This window comes from Cetorhinus maximus, chromosome 7 (genome assembly GCF_964194155.1).
Source record: "Cetorhinus maximus chromosome 7, sCetMax3.hap1.1, whole genome shotgun sequence".
In the NCBI taxonomy this organism is placed as follows: Eukaryota; Metazoa; Chordata; class Chondrichthyes; order Lamniformes; family Cetorhinidae; genus Cetorhinus; species Cetorhinus maximus.
In genome coordinates this window covers 94948733-94975494 of record NC_135885.1, presented here as the reverse complement: position 1 = coordinate 94975494, position 26762 = coordinate 94948733, and positions in this window count along the sequence as shown.

The following is a 26762-nucleotide window of genomic DNA, read 5'->3' as shown; positions in this document are numbered from 1 at the left end:
GTTAATGTAGATATGAACAGGTTATTTCACACGGATTGTCAACACATGGAAAATGGAGGTTATTAAATAATTCAGACTCAAATCTAAAGATTTGAGAAGAGCGAGGGAATCTGATCATCTCATCACAGTAATGACAGGACCACAACTTTCTGAGCACATTGATGATACAAGCCCACTCACCCTAGTTAAGAGGCCAGGTCATTTCAACAATTATAATATGTTCCCTGTGCATATTGACCTGCACATTGACAGGATTACACTAATTGAGGAGTTATCATATCTGGCAGCAGGGGAAGGACAATCATCCAGCCTTTAAGAACAAGGGAATTATCAGGAAAAAAAATACCAAGTTCCACCTAGTTCACCTTCTACTATTCTGGTAGTTGCACGATACAATGCTAATGGAGTTGTTGATTAATCATAGCAAGCAATCTCATAGAAAACTCAAGTTGTAGAGTGCTTTGGGAACCGTTGGTTCAAAGTCACCTGTTCCTCTCAAACATGCTGTACTTACAATATGCCATCTCAAATTTTGAACGGATGAAAGTAATCTTATTATTTGTCAACCTTCCTAAAGTTTCGAGGTGGGGTGAAAAAAGAGGCAAGCCAAAACACACTGAGGTGAATTTAACTTCCTGTGGGCAAGGGAGGCATTCCAACTGCATGGAGCAGGTTAGATGGGTCAGTGGGCCTTGCCTCTATGCCATTTTCATAATGTTCATATGTGTCCATCTTTCGCTTCATCATTAAGATAGAAACAATTCATCCTCGGCCTCTGCTCAGGAATTTCAGGTTTCTCTTTCACAAGCATGTCCCTCAGTTTGCTTGTTACGTGAGTCAACCAGTGACAAATTCTCATCTGTGGTCTCTGATTGAACCCAATTCTCCCTAACTGGGCTGGTGAGTGCTGGTGATGGTGCATTAACACACTTCAGGGAATTTCTTGTGATAGATGTAGAGTTTCCCTGCCCTCTTAGTCTTGAGGCTTCTGAAGAGATATACACATTCATTAAGAACTTGAGACATGCAAGGATATTGCCCCTTTTTCTTCCCTGCTCCATTCAGAGCCTCCACACAATGATAGCCTCAGAGGGGCATGGTTCTGACAGGCCTTGCTCGCAGTCATGGGAGCTATAGTTGCAGTGCATCTTGGGCTGCACATCAAGGAAAAATAGAGCAAAGGCAGTAGAGACGAGACGTTGGTGGCAGTTACTCTTCAACAAAGAGGTGGTCAACCTTAACTGTCGTTATGGCAGAACAACATCACCTCCTCAAACTCGACCAGCAGTCATAGTGCAAGAGGAGGACAATGTTGACAGTAGCCATTAGGGTGACTGTAGCCCTCAATTCCCACACCAGTGATCCTATTTATCTTAGTTCACCGTCCGTCGCTGTATGCAGGAGGTCAGTAAAGCACTATGTGTCAGGAGATGGGATTTCATTACTTTCCTTTTGAGCAGAGGAGCAAGAGGAGAGCTGTCATGGCTTTTCCAGGATAGCAGCTTCCCCATGGTGTAGGGAGCAATTCACTGTCAGAATGTCCATTTACTTGTGAACAAAATCCTTACCATCCATGAACTTATTGTGGATGATAGCATCAACATCACAACCTTAACAGAAACCTGACTGAAGGATGTTGACCTCTTCCTCTTAAGTGAAGCCTCCCCTCCTGGCTAAACCTTCCTTGTGGTGGGAAGCCAGCCCGCTCTTTTACCTGCTGTCAGTGAAATTTCTTGATGGTAGGACATGGTAGGGAGTCGACCCGCCATGCTTCCCCCCTGATTTTATACCCCTCCATGATGTTCCTGATTCGTGCAAGCCAATACATCTGGTGTGCTCAGGGATCTATCCTTGGACCCTTCCTATTTCTCATCTGCATGCAGCTCCATGGCAATATCATCCAAAAACCCAGTGTTAGTTTACACATGTACACTGATGACACCCAGCTCCACCTCACCATCACCTCTTTTGACTGCTCCATTGTGGCTAACTTAAAGGATTGCTATCCAACATTCAGTTCTGAGTGAGCAGAAACTTCCCCTGGTTAAACATTGAAAGACTGTAGTCATTACTTTGGTCCCCTCAAAAAACACCATTCCCTAGTGATTGACTTCAACCCTTTCCCTGGCAATTGTCTAAGGCTGAACCAAATGGTTTGCAAACCTTGGTGTCATATTTGACCTTGAGATGAACCTCTGACCACATGTCCGTTCAGCCATTTCCACCTCCATAACATTGCCTGACCCCACCCCTGCCTCAGCTTGTCTGGTGCAGAAACACTTATCCATGTCTTTGTTACCTCTGGGCATGACTATTCTAACATATTCCTGGTTGTTCTCTCACATTCTGCCTTCTGTAAACTGGTCATGCAAAACTCTGCTGCCCATGTTCTTGTGCCAAGCCCCATTCACCAATCACCCCTGAGCTCGCTGACCTACATGGGCTCCCAGTCAAGCAATGCCTCGATTTTAAAATTCTCACCCTTGTTTTGAAGTCCCTCCATGGCCTCCTCCTTCATCATCTCCGTGATCTCTTTCAGTCGCACAAATCTCCGAGATATTGCAGGTCAGTGTACGTGCACTTTCCCTGTTATACTCTTAACTCTAAAGTCTGACTTGAACCTGACAGTGTGGTCAAGGCTCACAACTCAGTACACCTCGAGATTCTTTTAACAGTTTACTGTACCACCAATAGTTTACAAACATCAGTTCGCTCCGATAAATTACAAACATCAAAATCCTGCTCCCTTCAAGTTGAATCAATACTTAAACATACTGTTCCCTTAACTTCCGAACTGCACCCATTCTGTTGATCACTCAGAGGAATATGTTCCCAAGAAGATGGCTGTGGTTGTTAGAGGTCAGTCACCTCAGTTCCAGGACATCACTGCAGGAGTTTCTCAGGGTAGTGTCCTCAGCCCAACCATCTTCAGCTGCTTCAACAATGACTTTCTTTCAATCATAAAGTCAGAAGTGGGGATGTTCGCTGATGATTGCACAATGTTCAGCACCATTCGTGACTCCGCAGAAACTGAAGCAGTCCATGACCAAATGCAGCAAGATCTGGAAAATATCCAGGCTTGAGCTGAAAAGTACCAAGTAACATTTGTGCCACACAAGTGTCAAGCAATGGCCATCTCCAACAAGAGAGAATCCAACCATCGCCCCTTGATGTTCAATGGCATTACCATCACTGAATCCCCCACTATCAACATCCTGAGGGGTTACCATTGATCAGAAACTGAACTGGACTAGCCATATAAATACTATTTATATGTAAATATAAAGCAGGTCAGACGCTAAGAATCCTGCAACGAGTAACTCACCTCCTGACTCCCCGAAGCCTGTCCACCATCTACAAGGCACAAGTCAGGAGTGTGATGGAATACTCCCCACTTGCCTGGATGAGTGCAGCTCCTACAACACTCAAGGAGCTTGACACCATCCAGGACAAAGCAGCCAGCTTGAGTGGCATCGCATCCACAACATTCACTGCCCCCACCGCCATCACACAGTAGCAGCAGTGTGTACCATCTACAAGATGCACTGCAGGAATTCACCAAGGCTCCTTTGACAGCACCTTCCAAACCCATGACCACTACCATCTAGAAGGACAAGGGCAGCAGATAGATGGGAACACCACCACCTGGAGGTTCCCCTCCAAGCCACTCACCACCCCAGCTTGGAAATATATTGCTGTCTTTCACTGTCGCTCGGTCAAAATCCTAGAACTCCCTCCCTAACAGCACTGTGGGTGTAACTACACCGCATGTACTGCAGCGGTTCAAGAAGGCAGCTCACCACCACCTTCTCAATGGCAAGTAGGGATGGGCAATAAATGCTGGCCCAGCCAGCGAAGCCCACATCCCGTGAATTAATATTGTAAAAAGTGCGCAGATGATAAATCCCGCCCATGGTTAAAGTCACTGCCCCTATTCCTAAACACATGTTCCTTATAGTGCAAAAATACACCCATGGCAATGATTGCCACAAATTCCACCCTGTCATCCTGCTACATCCTGATGGGCTTGTGAATGTGAGTTGAGGGTGATCAGGTGGTTAAATTACCCTGCCGTAGCGGATGACATCATTCATCCTATCCCTGCATTGGATTGCAGACAGTTTCTGTGCCACATTTGCACTGACCAATGAAGTTACCACCTCCCAAGCCAGAGTGCTGGCATTGGTGGACCTCCTCTGGTCATCACTGGGGTAGAGGACACCCCAGCGGGCCTCGACAGCATTCAGCAGATGGCCCAGCAAAGTGTCACTGAACTTGGGAGCCACTCTCTTCTTGTCTTTTGGGGCCATTTCCTCTGTGGGGCTATCCTGGCCTGGAGACATTTTAAGGCTGATTGTGTTGCACTTTAAATAAGGCGCCCGGAGGAAAGAACCACTGAGATCATGGCGGGGTGGGCAAATCAGAGGCTGCCTGCCCACGATCCGACGTGATTCCGGTTTTTGCATCGATAATGAGGCAAGAAGCTGACAATACAGTGCCAAAAATCCACCATTACACTCAGCGGGCAAAACATTGCTTTTCCCGTTCGCTATCGCAACTAGAGAGCAGATGGGAAAATCCTGCCCTTTGGAACTGGACTGAAAAAAACCTTGAAATGAAATACAGACACAATGAGTAACTTCTTCATTATACTAGCCAAAAGATGGCAGGGGCCATCAGACCATTGAATGATGTGTCTACCCAAGATTTAAATCATTTTTCACAACCATTAAGCTTCTATGGCCAAACTGTAGAACTGTAAAAAGCACTTGCAAACTAACAAGCTGTGTGGTTGGGTGGTAGAGGGGAGACATCATCACGCTACAGCAGGTAGTCCTTGCATCATATGTCTGGCTGTACACCCACATCCCTTGGAAATGCTAATCACCAGAAATGTTTTATTAGAGCAAAACATATTCACCAATCTGATGATGCTGCTAAGCCAGAATCTTCCCCATCGAAATACTTCCATATGTTAATGGACTATTTACGAACCAGGATGTGGAATTGCTGCAAGATAGAACCATAGAAAAGTTACAGCACCGAAGGAGGCCATTCGGCCCATCTTATCCATGCAAGCCTGAGGACACCCAGGTGCCCTTTCTAATCCCACCTTCCTGCACCCGGTCCATAGCCCTGCAGTTTACAGCACTTAAGGTGCAGATCCAGGTACTTTTTAAAAGAGTTTAGAGTTTCTGCCTCTACCACCAACTTGGGCAGTGAATTCCAGACACCCACTAACCCCTGCATAAAAAAGTTATTTCTCATGTCCCCCCTACACCTTCTGCCACTTATCTTGAATCTATGTCCCCTGGTTCTAGAATTCTCCACCAAGGGAAACAATTTTATCCTGTCCACTCTATCTATTCCCCTGATAATTTTGTAAACCTCAATCAAGTCACCTCTCAGCCTTCTTTGTTCTAAGGAAAATAACCCCAACCTATCCAATCTCTCCTCGTAGCTACACTTTTCTAACCTTTGATTGTTGCAAAAAACCATCTGGTTCACTAATTTCCTCTCGGGAAGGAAATCTGCCATCATGACCTGGTCTGGCCTACATGTGACTCCAGGCCCACAGCACTGTGGTTGACTCTTAACTTGCCTCTGAAATTATCTAGCAAGGTCAGTTCAAGGGAAATTAGGGATGGGCAACAAATGCTGGCTTTGCCAGCAACGCCCAAATCCCATGCTGGAAGTTTTAAAAATGCCAACACACCGAGGTCAACACTGGTAGGTTGGCGGTTGGCATGGAGACCTTCGTCCAGGACATAGATCCTGCACTGCTGCAGAAGCAGCCCTCTATTGCTATAGCCATTGGTGGCACCCATCAGTGGCTACACGAGAGGGGGACAGGGTAACTTGTTCTCACTCCAGTTTTCCCTTCTCCCTGGGAGTCACCCAGGAGCCCTCAGGCAGCCAAAGTGAGGGGGACGAGCATCTGGACATCCCGGGGCCATCCACCCAGGTGACTCCGGAAGTGTCCAGCTGATCCAAATCCCCTCTCCCTTTGACCCCAGCACTTCCAGGTCCACAGACAGAGGAGGGTGCCCAACAGCAGGAGACCCAAAGCAGGCCAGGGCCCTCCAAGTTTTGGTCCTCCAGAGGGTGCTTGCCAAAGTCATCACAGGCAACAGGGCATTGCAGTCAGCAGGCTGCCCCCACCTCTGCTGTGAATGTCGGGGATGCACCAAGACGTAGCGGTCAGGTTAGGAAAGTTAAGAAATTTTAGGAGCACAACGGTGACATGGGTGATAACTTTGGATACTTTGCACTAATGTATAAAAAAAGACCACCCACTTCACAACTTGTGTATGCCTCCTCTTCATGATCACCTGAGTTGTTGTCCATCAGGTGTGACATAATGGTCCCTACCACCACTTATTGTAGATGTCGAAACAAGGGGCCTCAGGTTGATGTTGTCAGCTTCCACATCACCACAGTGTGTGCGCGCACTCATATCATTTCCAACATCATTGATGACTTGTCCTTAATGTCAAGTCTGTTTGTGTAAGGAACTCATTCACACGTTGATGCATTCTTCAGAAGAAGTCATATGGACTTGAAACGTTAACTCTGTCTTTCTCTTCAAAAATGCTGTCAGACCCGCTGAGTTTTTCCAGCAATTTTTGTTTTTATTTCAGATTTCCAGCATCTGCAATATTTTGCTTTTATTCTTCATTCTTGCCTAGTTAAGATTGAGGCTAAGGTGTTCACCCATCTCATCTGTATCATTGTAAGATGAAGGTCTTGTTTCCACTAAGATGTGTAAATGCATGGAGAAAGGACATAGATCCTCACAACCCATTTACTTACTGTCATCTGGCAGGATTTCCTATCTATGAGAACTTACTCAGAGAGCGTGTGCAATCCCGTCCTCCTTGTGCGTATCCAGCTCTCGCAGTGCACAGTTGCTAAGCTCAGCGAGAAGTGTGAGCACCTTTCCACATTTAAGCGCCGGAGCTCTGACCCTCGAAGACACTTCATTTTGCTGGTGCTCAAGCCTCCGACCTTCTGCCTTTCTAGCTTTGCAGTTGTCTGCATTGCAGTCACAAGGCTCTCGTCACAATGTCGGGATGCAGAGCTGAGCCATACGTTTTAAGTAGCCTCACCTATACCCTCGCCGAGATCGTTGAAGATAAAAAAACAAATGGTCATGTGATGCGATCAACAAAGCCTTGGAGCATGTACTGGAAGTGCACATGGTAGCTTTTGATACTTTTGAAAGTACTAATGGGATGCAACCCAGATTGTAATGAATCTGATGAATACTCTTTATTATCAAACAAGCACCACATTTATTGGTTCATGATGTGTTTGCATTTTGAAGTTAGCAAGGGCCAGGCTGGACATGAGGCAGACTGACTGTGTGAACTTCATGATCCTAAGGTGCTCTGAATCCATGGAAAGGAAAGGATGAATGCACACCCACATCCCTAACTGACAATGACAGAGGTCCAATATGATGGAGGAGAAAGGGGCTTAAAGGACCACGTGATGTCAAAATATAGTTATACCTGCGTAACATCCCCTGCTGCCTTGGCCCAAGTGTGACCTCTCAGTTAAACCATCAAGATGACACAGAATGCGTTGCCCCATTTTGGCAGATGGATCTCCTTGTGGAGCTGCTCCTGCCTCTACTAGGCTTACAAGGTGATAGCATTGCTGCAGAGACATTACAAGAGGCTGTGCCTTCTGACGTGTGATGCCAGAATACCTTCATCCAGGTTGGACCTCCTCTCAACAAGGACACATGTTACTGAGCCTTCATCATCTTTCAAAGGACCAGAACATTGGGTGGCAGAATGGTTGAGAGTTCACTCTCAAATTGAAGTGCATGGTTGTAAAGATAGGGTGAGCAACGTTCGTGTTCGTGTGGGTACATGAGAGAGGACACTTGTCCAAGAGGATGCAGACTACTACTCGCCATCTTCCTCTTGGAATCTGGTGGCTATCAGGGCCTTACATGCACGCCTGCCTCATCTGGCCCATGCTATAACCTCTTCCCCTGCAGCCTCAGTTCCATTGAATTCTTTGCCTCATCATTTTCAATGTCCTCCTCATTGGAGGAGATGTGCAGCTCCTCAATGTCTGCAACTGGCAAGTCCTCCCCCCTTTGCAGCACCAGGCTGTGCAATGTGCAGCAGATGACAATGATCCAGAGACCCTTTAGGGAGTGTACTGCAGTGCTCACCAGATCTGTTGAGGGATCAAAGCTGCATCTTCAAGATGCCAATGCTCTGTTCTACCAGTGTTCAGGTAGCGATATGAACTTTGCTGTACCTTCCCTCTGCAGGATTTTGTGACTGTTGTACAGGCGTCATCAGCCATGTCCTTTGTGGATATCCTTTGTCACCGAGGAGCCAACCTTTGATTCTGTCTGGTTCCTCGAAGATGTCAGGGACCTGAGGTCGTGACAGCTTCCTGGGTATCTCGCACACACCTGCGTCACTTGCTTCTTATGGTCGCAGACCAACTGAACGTTGAGCAAGTGGAAAATTTGCTGTTGATGTATTGGAGCCCCTGTTGCCAGGGAGCTTTGATAGCCACATGAGAGCAGCCAATAGCACCTTTGAAAATCTGGAAATCTCAGCAAAGCCCTGTGCTCTGGCCTGCTGGCTCTCTTGACCTCTGGCAAAGTGCAGGCCTTCGCAAAAAGGGCATCTGTCACCTCATTTATGTATTTGTTCATTGAGGCTTGGGAAATCCCATGGAGGTCCCCAGTGGATCCCTGGAAGAAGCCGCTTGCATAGAAGCTCAGTGCGGTGGTGACTTTCAGAGCATTGGATGGCCTCCCAGTCCCCATGGCGCCAGTTCCTGCAAAATGTAAGTCACCAGGTCCCTGGACATGCGGAGGTGTCAGTGACACTGTGTCTCGCTCATCCGTAGATAAGACATGCGGGGTCTGTAGACCCTCGAGAGCCGCCTAGGCACCAAGTTTATGTTAGCCTTATCCTCTGCGTCTGGAGGGGCCCTGCTGCCCCTTGTTCTTGAGGGTTTAGCTCCTCCCTCTGGCGAGCCTGGCGCCGCAATCACAATTGTCTCCACCTTCTCTCGTGCCCGTATGCAAAAATGCAGAGCAGCAAACCCAGCCTCCATCTTCCAAAAGTTTCCCTCTCTGCGGCACTGATGAGCATGAGCCTCCAAAGCTCCAATTTCTGTGTAATTCTAGTGTACAACTGTGGGTAAGGGCTTGGATCCAGTGACAGCAGCTATTTGACACTGAAATCCTGGCAAGAGCAAGGAACATTTGATGGTGCACCTTCACCCCCCCACCCCTTGACATGGCCAGCTTCTATGCGATTGGTTTAGCCAGGCGCTGGGATCCTCAATCGCTGAACTGTCATACTGCACTCTGTGATCCTCATGAGGTCTAATGTTCATTGAGGAACTGGGATAATTGGAGATGGCTCTGAGATTTCTCATATGTGAGCCTGCCAGCGCCAAGACTGTGAACTCCTTCTTTAAACTCTTTTGAGTTATCAATAGTCACAGATTGCAACTCTTTCGAGTACAATCACAGTTCTTGGTTTCCAGGAGTGGGACATGAACCCACAACCCTCTGATTCAAAGGCGAGGGTGCTATGAACTGAGCCACAGCTGACACCTCAAAATTCTTTCGAGTTATCAACAGTCACAGATTGCAACTCTTTCGAGTACAATCATAGTTCTTGGTTTCCGGGAGTGGGACATGATCCCACAACCTTCTGATTCAAAGGTGAGGGTGCTATGGACTGAGCCACAGCTGTATCTGAAGCTTGCCCAGTCGCCTGAATGGTCTAGATCTCATTATCGCTGAGGGCAATTGGCTATCTAAGAACAAGGGGTTACATCAAAGGGTTCTATTACTGCCATGGCTGGTCATCAATCCCAAATGAATGTGATTCATTGTTTCACCGTCCTGATTCCCTGCATTATCATTGAAAGGCTCCTAACATATCTCAGGTGTGCATTTATCCTCATCAGGCAACACACCATTCAGTTGGATGCCCTTTTAATCGGCCCCCCCGCAGTGCAGTACACCAGTCCTTCAAATGACTCTCTGAGCCCTCACCAGTTGAGCTATTCCTCAGATTAATTTTGTGCTGCACCATCCCTTCAGGTTGCAAGACGGTGGTGCTAAGGCTTCACTACCAGACCAGCTCGGACCCTCAATTGTGTGAGTGCGGTGATCCCTGACATCATCCTTGGGGTGCATTATGTTCAGGCTTCCCTTCCTACAAGTATTCTCAAGCCTTCCCCTCCAAAGCTTTATGCTATTTTTGTTGTGGAGGATATCCTTGTACAATCTCCTGAATGCACTGAGGCAGATGTACCTTTGCTCTATTAGCAGATTATCCCAAACCTTGTTGGGCCCTACTGCAGTTAGCTTCTGAGCCATCCCACCACCTCCTCCCATGAACCCTTGAATGTCACTACAGCTTTTTTAACCATTTACGGTCTACCCTGACTGTGGCTGTGCCAACCATGGCCCATTACTTTCAACCTGTACCCCCTATTTACGTGTCGGAGTGCATCCTTTGCCACTTTTGCCCCCTTCCCTTTGGAGGCCTTGCCTTGCAGCCCTTTCCACAACCTCTGTCCATTTTTGCCCCCTTCACCATGGAGGACTTGCCCTGCAGATCCTTGCACAACAACCCTGCCTTACCGCTGGTCTGGTAAGTAGAGCCTTGCCTGTGATAGCCCCCGAGAGCGATGTGGTGCTGCCTGCGAAGCCTGGTGCTGAGTCAAGGTGCTGCGAGTACTGCGTGATGAAAGGTAGGCGAACAAACCTCAAAGTCTCGAGCGAAGTGCTGGTCGCTAGGTGCACGTCACTTATCTACCGTTATGAAACACATCGGTCTAATTAGACGCCGATGTGACCTCGGGATCCAGTGTGGGGTGGTGATACCAGCAAGCAGGCTTTATAATATAATTCAAATGACCTTCCCGACATTGAGTGCCATTGAAGGTGTCTGCCATTGAAGGCCGGAGCGGACAATAGGACCCTATTTTCCCACCGATGTAAAACAGAATTTTAGGCTCCTGCGATATTTTCCGCTCCTGCCTGCATGACACCCGCCGAGGGTGGGAGTGGAAAATTCCAGCAAATGTCCCATGGAATGCTGGGTGGCGCAACTTAGTCAATTTCTTAAAATTGTCCATTACAAAAGCCTCTTTCTTTGCAGCACCAACTCTTGAAATTTAAAGTAAAAGCAAAATGCTGCGGATGCTGGAAATCTGAAACAAAAACAAAAATTGCTGGAAAAACTCAGCAGGTCTGACAGCATTGGTGGAGAGAAAGACAGAGTTAACATTTCAAGTCCGTATGACTCTGACAGTTCTGAAGAAGAGTCATACGGACTCGAAGTGTTAACTCTGTCTTTCTCTCCACAGATGCTGTCAGACCTGCTGAGTTTTTCCTTTGTTTTTGTCTTGAAATTTAAATGTTGGCTTCCTTTAAGTTGAATGCATTCCTGCTGAAGGACTGGCTACAATATCTGCACTCATCTAATTCTGGCCTCTTGAGCATCACCATTGGTGGCTGTGCCTTCAGCTCTCAAGGTCCTAAGTTCTAGAATATTCTGTCTAAACCTCTCCAACCCTCTATTTCTCTTATCTCCTTTAAGATGCTTCTAAAAACCTATCTCTTTGACCAAACCTTTGGCCATCTGCCCTAGAATTGCCTTACATGCTCAGTATCAAATTTATAATGCTCCTGTGAAACACCTTGTGATGTTTTATAACACCAAAGGTATGGCATAAATATAAGTTGTTGAGCACACACACATGGCTCTGCAGGGACTGGATCTCAATGAGGAATGTACAAAAACAAATAATTTCACTACCTGAGCATGCAGTTGGCCTGCGACCATGCCCAAAACCATTCTGCAATCCTGGCAGCAGTCATGATGCTTTCATTCTACACCAATCTGCCATCTCCAAGCCATCACTTTGAGCCAGAGAGCAGTTGCTCAGCAACAAGGACTACCTACTGTAACATGCTGATGAATCCCGTCCACCACCCAACCACACATGGACAGCGCTCCCACAATGACAGTCACTCCGCAACTGGGAATGCGTTGGAGGAGTCTGTTGGTGTACTGAAACTGCTTGGGGAGGAGCCCTCCAGTACTCACCAGAATGCTTCTACTGATTCCTGGTTCTCTGCTGCATCCTCCATAACCTGGTTGTCATGAGGGCGCAGCCCATGTCATCCAGTCTTCAGCTACTATCTCAGGAGGAGGACAGAGGGGAGAATGAGGTGGAAGAAGGGAAGAGACAACTGGTACATCACTCCTCTGAGCAGGTTGTCCATGAGACTCTCCTCAGACTCCTGTTCCCCTGAAACTAAATCTCCAGGTCACTGTTGTTCAATATTCCCTCACTTTACCACCCCTGTGCTACTACCATCCTGCTACTATTGGTCAGTGTAGCGTCCTTTTGGGCAAAATCCTGAAATGAAAGACATGACAAAACAACCACTCCATACTAACTTTATTCGGCCACATTTCCAGCAATACATACAACACTTAACAATTCATCTGTGCTTTTCCCATATTGCCTGTCTTATGGGTGCCTTTGCCTGGCCTAGTGTTCCTACACAGAGCTACCCCATGGGCTGCACCATGGCTGACAGAAGACTGCTGATTTCCACTGTGGGAGACTGCAGATGTAGAGGACAGCCTTGTGCAGCTTTGGATCTTAAGGGCCCAGTTTAGGACTGTTTCACTTTGACATGGGTGACAGCAGCCTGGGATAGTTGGGTGAAGTCCTGGGAAAGTTGGGTGAGGTCCTGGCGCAGTGGTAGTGGTGAGAGCATTAACACTGTCTTCTTGAGAGAGGATAGGAGTTTTATAAATCATGGAACCACTTTCACTCCCCCAGGGTAGTACCTTAGTAATCCTAGTGCCCTGCTGAAAAACAGATTGCAGGACTGTGGTGAGACCTTGCAAGTCCCTTTGGTAATTCTGCAGCCAAAATGAGAGCAAGCTCTGCTGCCGAATAACAACAAGCAGAGACCTCAATGACGTCAGTCTGAGCTTCTGCCGCAGCACTCAGACATTGGGTGGTTTCTGCTTGTGCTAGAACGGAAGCTGAGACATTGATCATCAGACACTGCATCGCGGCTCAGACTGCAAGTTTTGTCATGCCATTTTCCTGCAGGAAAGGATCGACTCCAAGCTCTGCCAAGTTAGTGGAAGACTCCTCCATGTTTCTTGGAAGTGACAACAGGCTTCCTGGCAGGCCTGCCAATGCACCAAGTATTTCTGTGTACGTGTCTGTCAGCCTCTTACTGTTTAATGCCCCATCGGAGTCCTCAGTTGAATCCTCTGCAACAGAACTCATCTGCAACCTCACACCACGGGAGCTGTCACAGAATCTATCTTTTCCTCATAACCTTGCTGCAGCTCACTCATATCCAGTGGCTCACCACATCTTGATCTCACCTTACTCTCCTCTAAGGTAAGCAAAGTACCGATATTTGAACTGGCGACTGCAAGTGTCAGGTCAAATGATAATGTTTCTTCCTCAGAGATCTGCTCTTCCCCTAGGCCATCATCCTCAGGCACCACAGGCTGGTCAGATAACAACTCTTTGAAAGCATAAATGCAAAAGATCAACGTTAGTTTGAGGGAAGGTTTGCAGGGTGGTTTTGTGGGGGTGGTGGTTGTGGAGTTTGAGTGGAAAAAAGGAGGTTCATAGTCACACCATCTGCAGTTTGCAGAATGAGGGTGAAATGGGATTTGAAAAGGTGCACAAGGCAGGAATGTACCGTTATCCTGAATGGTTTCAGTGGCCCAATTACTATAGCCTCAGTGACGACTACACCAAAAATGTTATCTCCCCCAAGGGGCTGAGGACATACAGCTGTACCTGTCCCTGGCCGACTCTTTACTGCTCCCTGTGGTTATGTGTGATCTTGCCCTGCAATAGTGAGGGACGGATGTCAGTAAGTGTGTTGCAATGTCTTTGGGTGATGTACCTGTTAGAGTTGAATAGCTGGAGATATGGGAAAGCTGTAAGCTATGGATTTGAAGCTGTTCCTTAAACCTCCATGGTATTCAGCTAATTTGCAAACCCGCTATGGCTGCAGAGCCTCCTAATTCTTTATGTTCTACTTCTTGAGAATCGTTGGTGCCAAGCGTACCTGTCACTTCTATCTTCTGATGTCCTGCTTGACATTTCCTTGAATTATAAACTATTTTCTCCTCCATGAGGAAAGATTCTTCTTTTACCATCAACTCTTGAAAGGAAATATTAATGATTGTATGTGAACTTTGCCATAAAAGCTGAGATTTAAGAAGACAGGCAATGCATGAATGCATATGAAAGAAAATTATTCTGATCCAGGTGACAGAGTTACTGCATCTTAGAATTTGTTGCTCATTGTGACAGTCCAATGGGTTATGAAGGAATACTTTTGGCATATATTTCACACTGGTCTGTGATTCAGTGGTATGAATTAGACTTGGCATATAGCTGCCACGGAACATAGCTTTGCTGTCGTTGTTGGTTAATTGACCTTTTTCTTACATCGCCAGAGTTTTTTGGGAGTCAGAGATTTGGATAGCTGGGTTCACCCACTCCCAAATTGCTTGAGCAGTAACATTAACAGTCTTTTTGTTGCCTGATCCAAAAAGTGCAGCCCTCTCCTGCTTTATCTTTGATAATAGAAGTAGTCACACACTGGGGCTGATTTTGAGTATTCCAGCAGCAAAGAAGCCCCCTGGATTTTGAGGCCCAGACCTCATTTCAATTTGGCTGGCCAGTTCTGGGTCACCAAACAGGCATCCTGATGCAGCTCACCAGACTGAGGCCTTGAAATTGGCCTGGGGTCACCATCAAGCAAAGTGAGTTGAGGGAGAGCGGGGAGTGTGGGGTAACAGGGTGATCACAGGTGATGGAAGTTCCATCATAGCCAGTAATATAAAAGAAGATTGCAAGAGTTTTTTTTAGATATATAAAGGGTAAGAGAGAGGCAAAAGTGGACATTGGGCCGCTGGAAAATGACGCTGGAGAAGTAGTAGTGGGGAACAAAGAAAAGGAACTGAATAGGTACTTTGTATCAGTCTTCACAGCGGAAGACACGAGTGACATCCCCAAAGTTCAAAAGAGTCAGGGGACAGAGGTGAGTATGGTGGCCATTACCAAGGAGAAGGTGCTAGGAAAACTGAAAGGTCTGAAGGTGGACCAGATGGATTACACCCCAGAGTTCTGAAGGAGATAGCTGAAGAGATAGTGGAGGCGTTAGTGGTGGTCTTTCAGGAATCACTGGAGTCAGGGAGGGTCCCAGAGGACTGGAAAATTGCTAATGCAACCCCCCTGTTTAAGAAGGGAGTGAGGCAAAAGACGGGAAATTACAGGCCGATTAGCCTGACCTCAGTCGTTGATAAGATTTTAGAGTCCATTATTAAGGATGAGATTTCGGAATACTTGGAAGTGCATGGCAAAATAGGGCAAAGTCAGCATGGTTTCATCAAGGGGAGGCCATGCCTGACAAATCTATTAGAATTCTTTGAGGAGGTAACGAGTAGGTTAGACAAAGGAGAGCCAATGGATGTTATCTACTTGGACTTCCAGAAGGCCTTTGACAAGGTGCCGCACAGGAGGCTGCTCAGTAAGATAAGAGCCCATGGTGTTAGAGGCAAGGTACTAGCATGGATAGAAGATTGGCTGTCTGGCAGGAAGCAGAGAGTGGGGATAAGGGGGTCCTTCTCAGGATGGCAGCCGGTGACTAGTGGAGTTCCGCAGGGGTCAGTTTTGGGACCACAACTTTTCATTTTATACATTAATGATCTAGATGAAGGAACTGAGGGCATCCTGGCTAAGTTTGCAGATGATACAAAGATTGGTGGAGGGACAGGTAGTAATGAGGAGGCAGGGAGGCTGCATAAGGATTTGGACAGGTTAGGAGAATGGGCAAAGAAGTGGCAGATGGAATACAAGGTGGGGAAGTGTGAGGTCATGCACTTTGGTAGGAAGAATAGAGGCATAGACTATTTTCTAAATGGGGAGAGAATTAAGAAATCTGGAGTGCAAAGGGACTTGGGAGTCCTAGTCCAGGATTCTCTTAAGGTTAACTTGCAGGTTGACGCGGTAGTTAGGAAGGCAAATGCAATGTTGGCATTTATTTCGAGAGGACTAGAATATAAAAGCAGAGATGTGCTGCTGAGGCTTTATAAGGCTCTGGTCAGACCACATTTAGAATATTGTGAGCAATTTTGGGCCCCGTATCTCAGGAAGGATGTGTTGGCCCTGGAGAGGGTCTAGAGGAGGTTCACGAGAATGATCCCAGGAATGAAAGGCTTAACATATGAGGAACGTTTGAGGACTCTGGGTCTCTACTCGATGGAGTTTAGAAGGATGAGGGGGGATCTGATTGAAACTTACAGAATACTGAAAGGCCTCGATAGAGTGGACGTGGGGAAGATGTTTCCATTAGTAGGAGAGACTAGGACCCGAGGGCACAGCCTCAGAATAAAGGGAAGACCTTTTAGAACAGAGATGAGGAGAAACTTCTTTAGCCAGAGAGTGGTGAATCTATGGAATTCATTGCCACAGAAGGCTGTGGAGACCAGGTCATTGAGTGTATTTAAGACCGAGATAGATAGGTTCTTGATTGGTAAGGGGATCAAAGGTTATGGGGAGAAGGCGGGAGAATGGGGTTGAGAAACTTATCAGCCATGATTGAATGGCGGAGCAGACTTGATGGGCCGATTGGCCTAATTTTTGCTCCTATGTCTTATGGTCTTATGACTATACCAGTTCCCATGACTTTTATGGGCCTCAGAGAAGCACTCCTGTTCATCCAGCACCAACAAAATTCCTTCAAGGTTTACCTATGCTGGGCCCCTTCAGTTCCACTGCCTGTGTAGAACTGTTCAGAGAATGTACAGAGCAGGCTGTGACAATTCTGGCCAAAAATGACAATCAGGGTCCTAGTTACCCCACAAAGGAAAAAAAAAATTGAGGCATTGCTTAACTGGGAGCCAATGCAGGCCAGCGAGCATGAGCATGATGAGTAAACAGGACTTGGTTTGAGTTTGGATGTTGGCAGCAGAATTTTGAATGACCTCAAATTTATGGAGGATAGAATGTGGGAGGCTAGCCAGGAATGTGCTGACATAGTCAAGTCCAGAGGTAACGAAGGCATGAATGAGTATTTCAGTAGCATATTAGACAGCAGTGGAGTCAGAAGATATTATGAGGTGGAAGCAGGCTGGTCTTAATGACGGCACGGATATGTGGTCAGAAGCTCTTTCTGGGTCATATATGGCGCCATGTATGCAAACAGTCTCATTCAACCTCAGTTAGTTTCAAAATGAAGCCAGGTGTATTGGTGCTGTTAACAGCACAGTAAGGCTGTGAACCCTCTTTTGAGGTAATTACTGGCTTGTTAATGCCAGGCAAATCAACCTTACCTTTTTCATAATCTTTACAGTTCTGCTTTTCCTCCTATTCAATGGTATCATCTTTACTTCCTAGTTCCTGACCCTGCCCCTTTAGGTGAAGGCCTCCTTTAAATAACTAGACACACCACTTTCTTCCATTGTCTCATTCAACAATTATAGTTGGCAGAGTTGGTATCTGGGGTCAGGGTGTGATTTTCGAGGTCGGATTATGGGATCTGAAATTTCATGGAGAGCTCCCTTTGCATTAAAAAGCAAGGAGCTTCTATTCCAAACCTCGCATTCATCTATAATAAAACAAGGCCATCAAGAAGCCCTGAAGATGGCAGGAGGAAGGAAAGACAGAAGTAAGGAGTTCTCTTGCATTGAAGACCGAGATGACAATGGGGCAAAAGTGCGAGAAAGTGTAACGAATCTAAATTTCAGCACGGTGAAAACATAGGTCAGTAGAAGAATAAATATGCAGCTTAGGAGGATCAAGATAGGAGTTTTCACAGGAGTGATGACCCTTTCTTTGAGAAAGACAACAAATGTTGCAATGGAGAAAAAAAGAGGTAAGAGATTAGAGACAGTTCATTACCACATATCAGCTTTTTCTTGGATCTGTCCAAGTGTGAGAAAGATGTAATTAAAGAAGAGCATCGCATATATGGAGCGATTTACAAATCTTGGACCAACTTGAGCTTTCTGTAACTCTGTTGAGGAGAAAAGAATTGTTTGGTGCAAGAATAAGGAACTCAAGCTTCTTGGAGGTACATTCAGATAGAAAGTTCTGTTATTTGCCATTGTGATCACCATTAAATGAAGCCCAAAATTCATTAATCATCCATATTTCATCAGGAATCATTTTTGCTCAGCATTTGTTTGGATAATAAATATTATAGGTTACGAATTCAAAAATATTCGGTAATTTAAGCACTGCATGCAGAATACAGCAATGGTGTTCTAGTGTGTGAAAGACTTAAACAGCCTTTGTTATGTGATTCAGTTCTTCATTTTCCTCCACCTGCACATAAATTTGTAATGTGGAAAGCAAAAGGCCTCAGTGGAAACTGTAATCAAGACTTGGCTGATAACAGTAGTACCTGGAGTATTGTGAGATTGCTGTGATGTCAGGCTTTAATTTATGCTTATTGACAATCACACATTCTGTTTCCAAGTTTGTTGAACCACATTGTACCATATTAAAGTACTCTTGAAAAAAAATCAACATAAGATTTGCTACCAAAACTTATCAAATTAATTGCACATTAGAACCAAAAGTTTCTCTCCAAGTTTAGTTTCCTGAGCCCTTTCATGAGAAAGGTATTGCTCATTGTATGAACACAGTACTGAAGAACTGAGTACAGAGCTTTAGAGATTCTACCAGAGCACATTTACACTTAACAATGTTATCCTTTAACTGCAATTGTATTAAATGCATTCGGCTGCTAATGAATCTTGATTGCCCCTCATCAAATTAGTCCATTTCACCTTTGTCACCTTGTGGGTGTACCAGTCAAAACTATTTCAACAGCGTTTTCTACATATTGTCAACATAATGACCTGAGAAAGCCCCCTAGTGTATTATCACATCCACATGTTTAAACCACCAATGTCACACTCAGTAACAGAAGCATTCTCCTACTGTTAGCCAATTATATTCTGATGCTGCATTCAAAATATTCAGCATATCAGCCTTATCCCTAGTAATACCACCGCAGAACTGATTACACAATTGGTTCTGTTGAAGGGTCATTCGGACTCGAAATGTTAACTGTGTTCCTCTCCGCAGATGCTGCCAGACCTGCTGAGTTTTTCCAGGTATTTTTGTTTTTGTTTTGGATTTCCAGCATCCGCAGTTTTTTGCTTTTAGCACAATTGGCTCTATCAACTCACAATACCTGAATTCTGAGACCTGATTGTCTAAAAATGGCATTGAGCATGCCCACAATGCAAGCTTGCCAACGTTTTCTGTTCAGAATTCCACCATTTTGTATCCTTAGTCGCTGCTGGTGCAGAAACAGTTAGTTTGTGGCGTAAAAACACAAAGGGCAGATTTTTTAGGTTGACTGGCGGGTGCAATCGGCAGACCCGGATTGGCTGGGGAACAGACTGCCACCCGCGATCAGTCCCCAGCCACGATTTCATGCTGCCTGGCCAATTAATGGCCAGCCAGCGTGAAACGTGAGCTGAGAAGCTCAGTGCTGTCGCGGTGGGAGTGGGAAGAGGGCGGGCGCTGATGTCAACGCGGGTGTGGGCCAGCACTGATAGAAAGCTTCCTGAAGGTAGAGACCTGCCTCAGGTAGCTGAAGAACTAAAAACTCAAATATAAAGTTTCAAAAGCAGAAACATAATGTCTAAGCATCCCAATCAGGCACATGAAAAATATACAGGTTGAAAATGCTGTCCACTGATTTTTATTTTTATTTTATTTCATCACAAAAACTTCATCCCATCTTTGGATGAGGTTTCATGAAAAATGTAAAGGCCGCCTGGCCGATTCGCCCAACTGCCAACCATAAGTTTGGACAGGCAATGTAAAATTAAAGACAATTGCACCATTAATGACCTTAAATGGCCTCTTAATTGTCGGTGGCGCGCTTCCAAATTTTGTGTGCACCCGCTGACCGAAATAACATGCGAATGCTGGAGGACGTCGGGATGCTCGCCCGACGTCATCTCGCTCGATTTCACGCTGGATTGGGTCAGGCGCGCGCCCGCCCGATCCGTATAAAATTCCGCCCAAAGTGCTGGAAACACTCAGCAGATCCTCGAGCTTGCGTTGAGCTACACTGGAACACAACAGCAGGCCAATGTGTGAGCGTGTGAGCAAGATGATGAATTAAAATGGCAAGCAACCAGAAGATTGGCGTCATGCTTGCAGACTGAGTGGTGGTATTCCGCAAAGCAATCACCCAGTCTATGGTTTCCACAATTTAGGGGAGAGTGCATTGTGAGCAGTGAATACAGTATACTAAATTGAAAGAGGTACAAGTAGATCACAACTTCACCTGGAAGGAGTGTCTGAGGCTTTGAACAGTGAGGGGACAGGAGGTAAAAGGGGCAGATGTCACATCTCCTGTGATTGCTAGGGAAGGTGCAACAGGAAGGGGACGAGGTGTTAGGGGTGACAGAGGAGTGGATCAGGGTGTCAAGAAATGCAAGGTTGCTTTAAATACATGTCTAGATATCCCACTGTTCTAAATGGTGAGCTGTCCATCAGTGCTGGAAAAGTGTAGACAGCTCACCTGTCAAATGTTAAATGAGACCCGGCCATCAAAATTTTGGGGGTCTTTCAAGAAGGCATTTCAAATTCTACAACCACCACTCGTTGTGTGCAGTAAATGAAAATTGATCTCTGTGTTTCAGTGTCTTTCACCTGCATTTATGTCTCCTCACTGTGTCAGGGGTAGCATTCTTGCCTCTGAGTCAAAATGTTTTGGGTTCAAGCCCCACACCAGAAACCTGAGCACGTAATCAAGCCTGACACTTTGGTGTATTACTCCCTCAGCATTACAGTCAGTGCTTGCCATCTTTCAGGTGAAATGCTAAACCAAGGCTCTGCCTTTTCTGTCCAATGGATGTAAAAACATTCATTTTAAAGAAGGTAGCCTAGCAAATGGTTATCCCTCAGCCAACAAATAACCAGATTATCTTGGTCCTCTATCTCGTTGCTATTAGTGGAATTTTGCTGGGAGCAATTTGGCTGCCTTGTTTCCTATATTATACCAATGCCTATATTTCAAGACTTTTTTTGCTTCTTTTCTCTTTACCCTTCCTAGACCTTTCTCTTCAAATGTCATGCCTGCTTTTATCTCTCCTCTCTGTGGTCCCCTGCCTCCCAGATCCCTACTCAAGCCCTTCAGTACTCTTCTACCTTGGTACTGTCTTCCCAACATCCTAGGCTTAACTCTCTCTTAGATAAGCCTAAAGCTACCCTCTGTGCCTCATCCAGAGGGTCCAGTGAGGCCTTAGGCAGTGCCTCATTACAAACAGCAATTCCAATGGCCCCATCTTATTCTCTTACAAGCGTCTGCCCAGCACTCCCCATGGGAGCTAATCTTGCCAATTTTTTTCCCAGCTAACTCATCCCTCCTTATGTGGACCCTGTGGACTCTGCCAGTGGATCAGGTTCTCATCACCCCTCTCTGCATCTCCCTTCAGAATGTCCGTTCACACGTGAACAAGGCCCTTGCCATTCATGAACTTATTGTGGATGACGTCATCAACATCATGGCCTTGACAGAAACTGGCTGAAGGGCAATGGCACCTCCCCCCCCCCCCCCTCCACTAAATGAAGCCTCCCTGCCTGGCTATACATTTCATCATTTTCCCCGCCAAGACTGTCATGGTGGCAATGTGGTTATTCAATCACACGTTTCCACCAGCGAGTTCCTGTGCTGCTACTGGAGCCCTGAAAAGTCAGAGTGATAGTTTCGCCCTTGGCAATTTTTGTTCTGCTCACTGGCCCATACCCATTCCCTTCCTTCACACTGGTGTACGTGTGAATACTAACAACGAGGTCATCTGGATGTAGGGGCAGTTTATTGAAATGGAACCTTAGGTGGAGGATTTCATTTATGTGTAGAGGCTAGAGAAGTTGGGATTATTCTCTTTAAAGCAGAGAAAGTTACAGTGAGAGTTAATAAAGGTGTTCAAAATTATGAGGAGTTTTGATACAATAACTGAGAAGAAACTATTCCCACTGGCAAGGGGTTTGGTAACCAAATGTTACAATTTAACATATTTAGTAAAAGAACCAGATGGAGATGAGATTTTTTTTAAGTAAGTTGCTTTGATCTGGAATGTGCTACTTGAAGCGGTGGTGAAAGCAGATTCAATAATAACTTTCAAAAGGGAATTAGATAAATACTTGAAAAGGAAAAAATAACTTGCAGGGCTATGTTGATTGAAAAGGAGAATGGGACAAAACGGATAGTTATTTCTCAGACCCAACATAGGAATGTTGGGGTGAATGGCCTCCATTTGAGCTGTATGATTCCATAATTCTAGTATATTCATCACTGGGAGCAACAGAGGGAACCCTGATCTTGTCCATACAAACTCACTTTCCAGCAGAGGTCACAGGATGGTTAGATACAGAAATCCTGCTGAGATGTTTGGAAATTTGTTACATTGTCATATTGATAAAAAAAGAATCATTATAGAATAGATTGTACCTGTGTCATGATTTCACCATGCAATAAAAAGCTTTAGCGATCCACTCATACTTTGACATGCAGAACAGTGACTCGTCGAACCACCATTGTACTGCGGGTTTATTTTTCAACCTATTCGATATAACAACAACCCTCTTGAGCAAACCCTACGTCTGGCAGTCAAATAATATTGGGCAAAGTATGGCCTCTATTTCTACCTATCCAAACCCATCAAACATGTAACAAGCCTGACATAGCATGCAAATATATGTGGCAGATTGATTTAATTATCATAGGTTGCAGGATGTTCATGATCTTTCGAGTTTGTATTTCAACGGATGCAGTTGCCAGCTTTACATTACGGGAATAAAATTATTGTTTTTAGTAGAAGGTGCTTCCAAAATAACTATTTTTCTATGCTACATAAAATCAAACAGTAACTTATTCAAGATACAGCTGCAAAATTATAGTATTAAAATTAAAGCATTCAAATATGGTTCAGAAGGTTTGCCTGATCTGTTCAAAACTGTTTCAGCGAAAGAACTGGAAATGGAGAAACCATAAATTTATAATTAATGACGTCATCTTGAAGCCAAATTGCTAACTTTAGTATTAGACCGCAATGTGCATTTAACCATAAATTAGCATTTCATTCTCTAACCTTGCAGTGTAACTAGCAGAGCTGTGCTTGAGTGCTGTAATTCACATGCACTACAGCTGGCAAGGTATTATCCAAATCCCAAAGGTACTCGACTGAATTGATGAAATGACCTGCAAGGCCTAATTAAAGCTGTTCGGTTCAAATATATTGATGTATTACAGCTATTATGCCGTGGTTCAATAGGCCTGCCCTGTGTGCACTGCCACAGCCTGTAAAGCAAACTAAACAGAGTGAATAAATAATGCTGAAAGGTTGGGGGGAAGGAGGGGGGCGGGGGAGCGGGTGGTAGCAGGGGGATACCAGCATCTTAAATATGTGACAATAAACCTTGAATATTATTACAAAAAAAACCTGTCTTCCATGTAACCATCATTCTACTTCAAATAAGATCATCCAATAGCTGGTAGTTCGCAATTTCAGCCTTTTTTTGTTCAATTTGGCCAATCAAAATCAAATTTCTTGATAATGCACTTCTATCAGATAAAATGCTGGTATATAATTAGACGCAGTTAGTCTTATTCATTCTTTGTATGTTTTGAATAATGCATGGAGGTTGCAGGATTACATTTTTTAAAGCTGCAATGTTTCTTCTCGAAGGTCTACCTTGATGGCTCAGAATCCTATCAAAAAAAAAATCAATTTAAACACTAAATCTTCATTGATATGTTCCGGATCTAACAAAAGTTCTTGGATGTATTTTAGAGAGAGAAATGCCTTCACAGTAGTCCAAGAAGGCAAAAAAAGAAACCCAATATTGCACAGCTGACACTTCCATCATCCACAGACATGACTGCCTTAAATTTAAAGGAGATGAACCAGCCTCTGTGAAGTTTCCATGGAGCATGTTTGATACTGTGGGAACTAGACTGTACAGGTCAGCATATTGCAAGCTTCCAAAGTTTGAGACATCTCTTATGATCTATTGTGAGTGACAGAAATGTCTAATCTAACCTGTTTACAGCAATAAATGATACCTCTAGTCAATCTTGGCAGATGAGAAATATTAAGAACTTATTTTGGTGCCCTGTGTCATTTTTCAGTAGTTGACATCACAGGGACATCGTTCCACTTCAGCTGGAAATAAGACATTCATGTGGGTGGAGGGAAGGCAGCAATGTAACATTCTCCTGATGCATGGCACTCTGAAGACTTTAATATTATTAATAGTCTCTTGTATGGATAGGTTATTGAAAACTAACTTAGGTTTGTCATTTGTCTTCCTGCATGTGACTACTGTTTTTAAAATGCATAGTGAGAAGCTAGAAAATATCCGTTTCTATATTCAATGCTTGCAGCTAATTTATACATTGCAATAAACCAAGCACGCAAGATATGGAAAATTTCTCACCTAAAAGATATACACAAGCTTGAATAATTTATTCCCTATTGCCATTCTCAGTCACTTTCAGTATCAGCTAACAGGTTCTTGGGTGTATTTAAAAATTCAAGTGTCCTGTGATGAAATTGGATTTTCCGAGGCTCTACTATCAACAGATTTACTAGACAACAGGTACGTGTGGAAAATATCTGCCACTCACCTATCCCTTAGCAATTACTCTCCAAGATAGGTGCAGGGCACAGAAAATTAATAAATCCCTCTGAAACCAATAAGCTCCTTGTCATTGAACTCCATGTGAACTTTATTTTTATACGCTTCGAATCAGTGACAGTCGCTGAATGCAGTCACTCCATTTTCTAAACTGTGATCAATATTTATTCCGTGAATTTTAAAATAAACAAGCACTTAGAAAGGCCAAAGTACTGCCATAAATGTTTTATCTTATAGAATGTGAAAATCACTATTAGTTAATGGCTTAATAAAAGAAAATTCTGTTCTTAAGTAATAGTTGCAATTAGCAACAGGTGGAGAAATGAATCTGTTCAACAGAACAACCAGATCAGAGAGGCACACAATATGTAGATGTAGATACTGCAGTCAAAGGCTGATCAAAATAAAAAAAAACATCAAAGGTCATAATGACACGTCACAGGTTATAAACTTGTTCTGGAAGATGTAATTGGGAGACAGAGAGCAACAGTGACAGCAAGAGACAGATGCAGTGAAATAGACACAGGGGGGCTGAATTTTACACTCCCCTGGTTTGGGGGTGGGGAGAGCTTTGCCAGGCGGGTATAGGATGTAAAATTGGGCGCAATACCACGGATGCTGGTCCTGGCACCTACCTGCCCTCTCCTGTCCCACCACAATTTTACACATGGTGGAGGAAGCCCAATACTCCTAAGAAACCTAAGCTCACCATGGGTCAATTGAGGCGCTTAAGTGGCCAGTTAATGGTCACTTAAAGGCCTTTTCACAATCCCGCTGCACCTTTTCCCACAGTGGACAGAGGCCAGCACCAAGAGTAAAACCCGCAGGTTTCATTGCTCTGGCTGGCGGTGATTAATGCAGGGGTGCTTCCTATACAGGCCCCCTGGGCCCATCAAAGGTGCTCCTGAGGTCTAAACCCCCCCCATGTCTCTCCTCCAACCCCTGGCCTGGTCACCATGCAGAATGCAGTACCAGCAGTGGCCACTGCTTCAGGAGGCACTGATGGGACCAGAGCAGTGGCAGACAGAGACAGACTCAGGGGAAAGAATTTTAGCTAGGGTGAGCTGTGGGATTGAGTGTAGAGTTAAATGGGCAAAAATTCCAAGTGCATTGGGAAGCTGGCTCCAACCCATCAACTTAAAGGTTTTGCTAAATTGGGACAAGGACAGACAGCATACCCACGCCCAGGAACGGGTTGGCATTTTAAACATGTTATTGAGACTGTTGTGACAGTGGAAGAAAACAAAGGTATTTGAATACACGTTTATGCATATGTACATGTCATGACCGGAAGTCATGCAGTCACTCATGTGGTGGCGCCATGATGTCCAGCTAGGAGCACATGTAAGAACAATCTCTCAATAAAGCACCAAGTACAACATCTACACTGACTCTTCCACTGACACTGTATTGATCTAAGCACAGAAATTACAATATGGTGGCAGCGATGATGGATCAGCAGTCTAACAAGAAGCAGGCAGAAACTTGCACAATCCGATCACAATTCTCCCAAAGTGAGTAACAAAAGAAATAATAGATGTAAGCTGAATACACTCTGGCACCTTGCCCTGACTAGGCAGTGTACAAGCAGTAGGAGCATTAGCCCGTGAGACGAGTACAGTGATAGTGTACTCTGATGGGATTGTTACTTACACAGTCACCACATCTGTGCACCAGGAACTCACCCACCATCAGAGGCCCTCCCATCTCCGTAAGATTCAGGCCCACACTGTAGCTGCACAGTTCAGGATATGGCTCCAGTCCAGATCAGCTACCGCTTCACTATTAAGACTCGCTCCTGAGCAATGGCAGAAGACAGAGACCATGGTGACCAGGCACCCAGAAATAAATTAGGTCTCCAGTATCCCAGGTGAGTTTAACCTGTTCAAAGAATGGAGTTATGCATTCTAGATAATGAGGTTGCAGATGCAGAAAAGCAAGCAAGCAATATTAAAATCTCAATAGGCAATGAAGGCTTCATAGGAGAAACATGTCCGGTTTATCCAAAACCAATCAGAAAT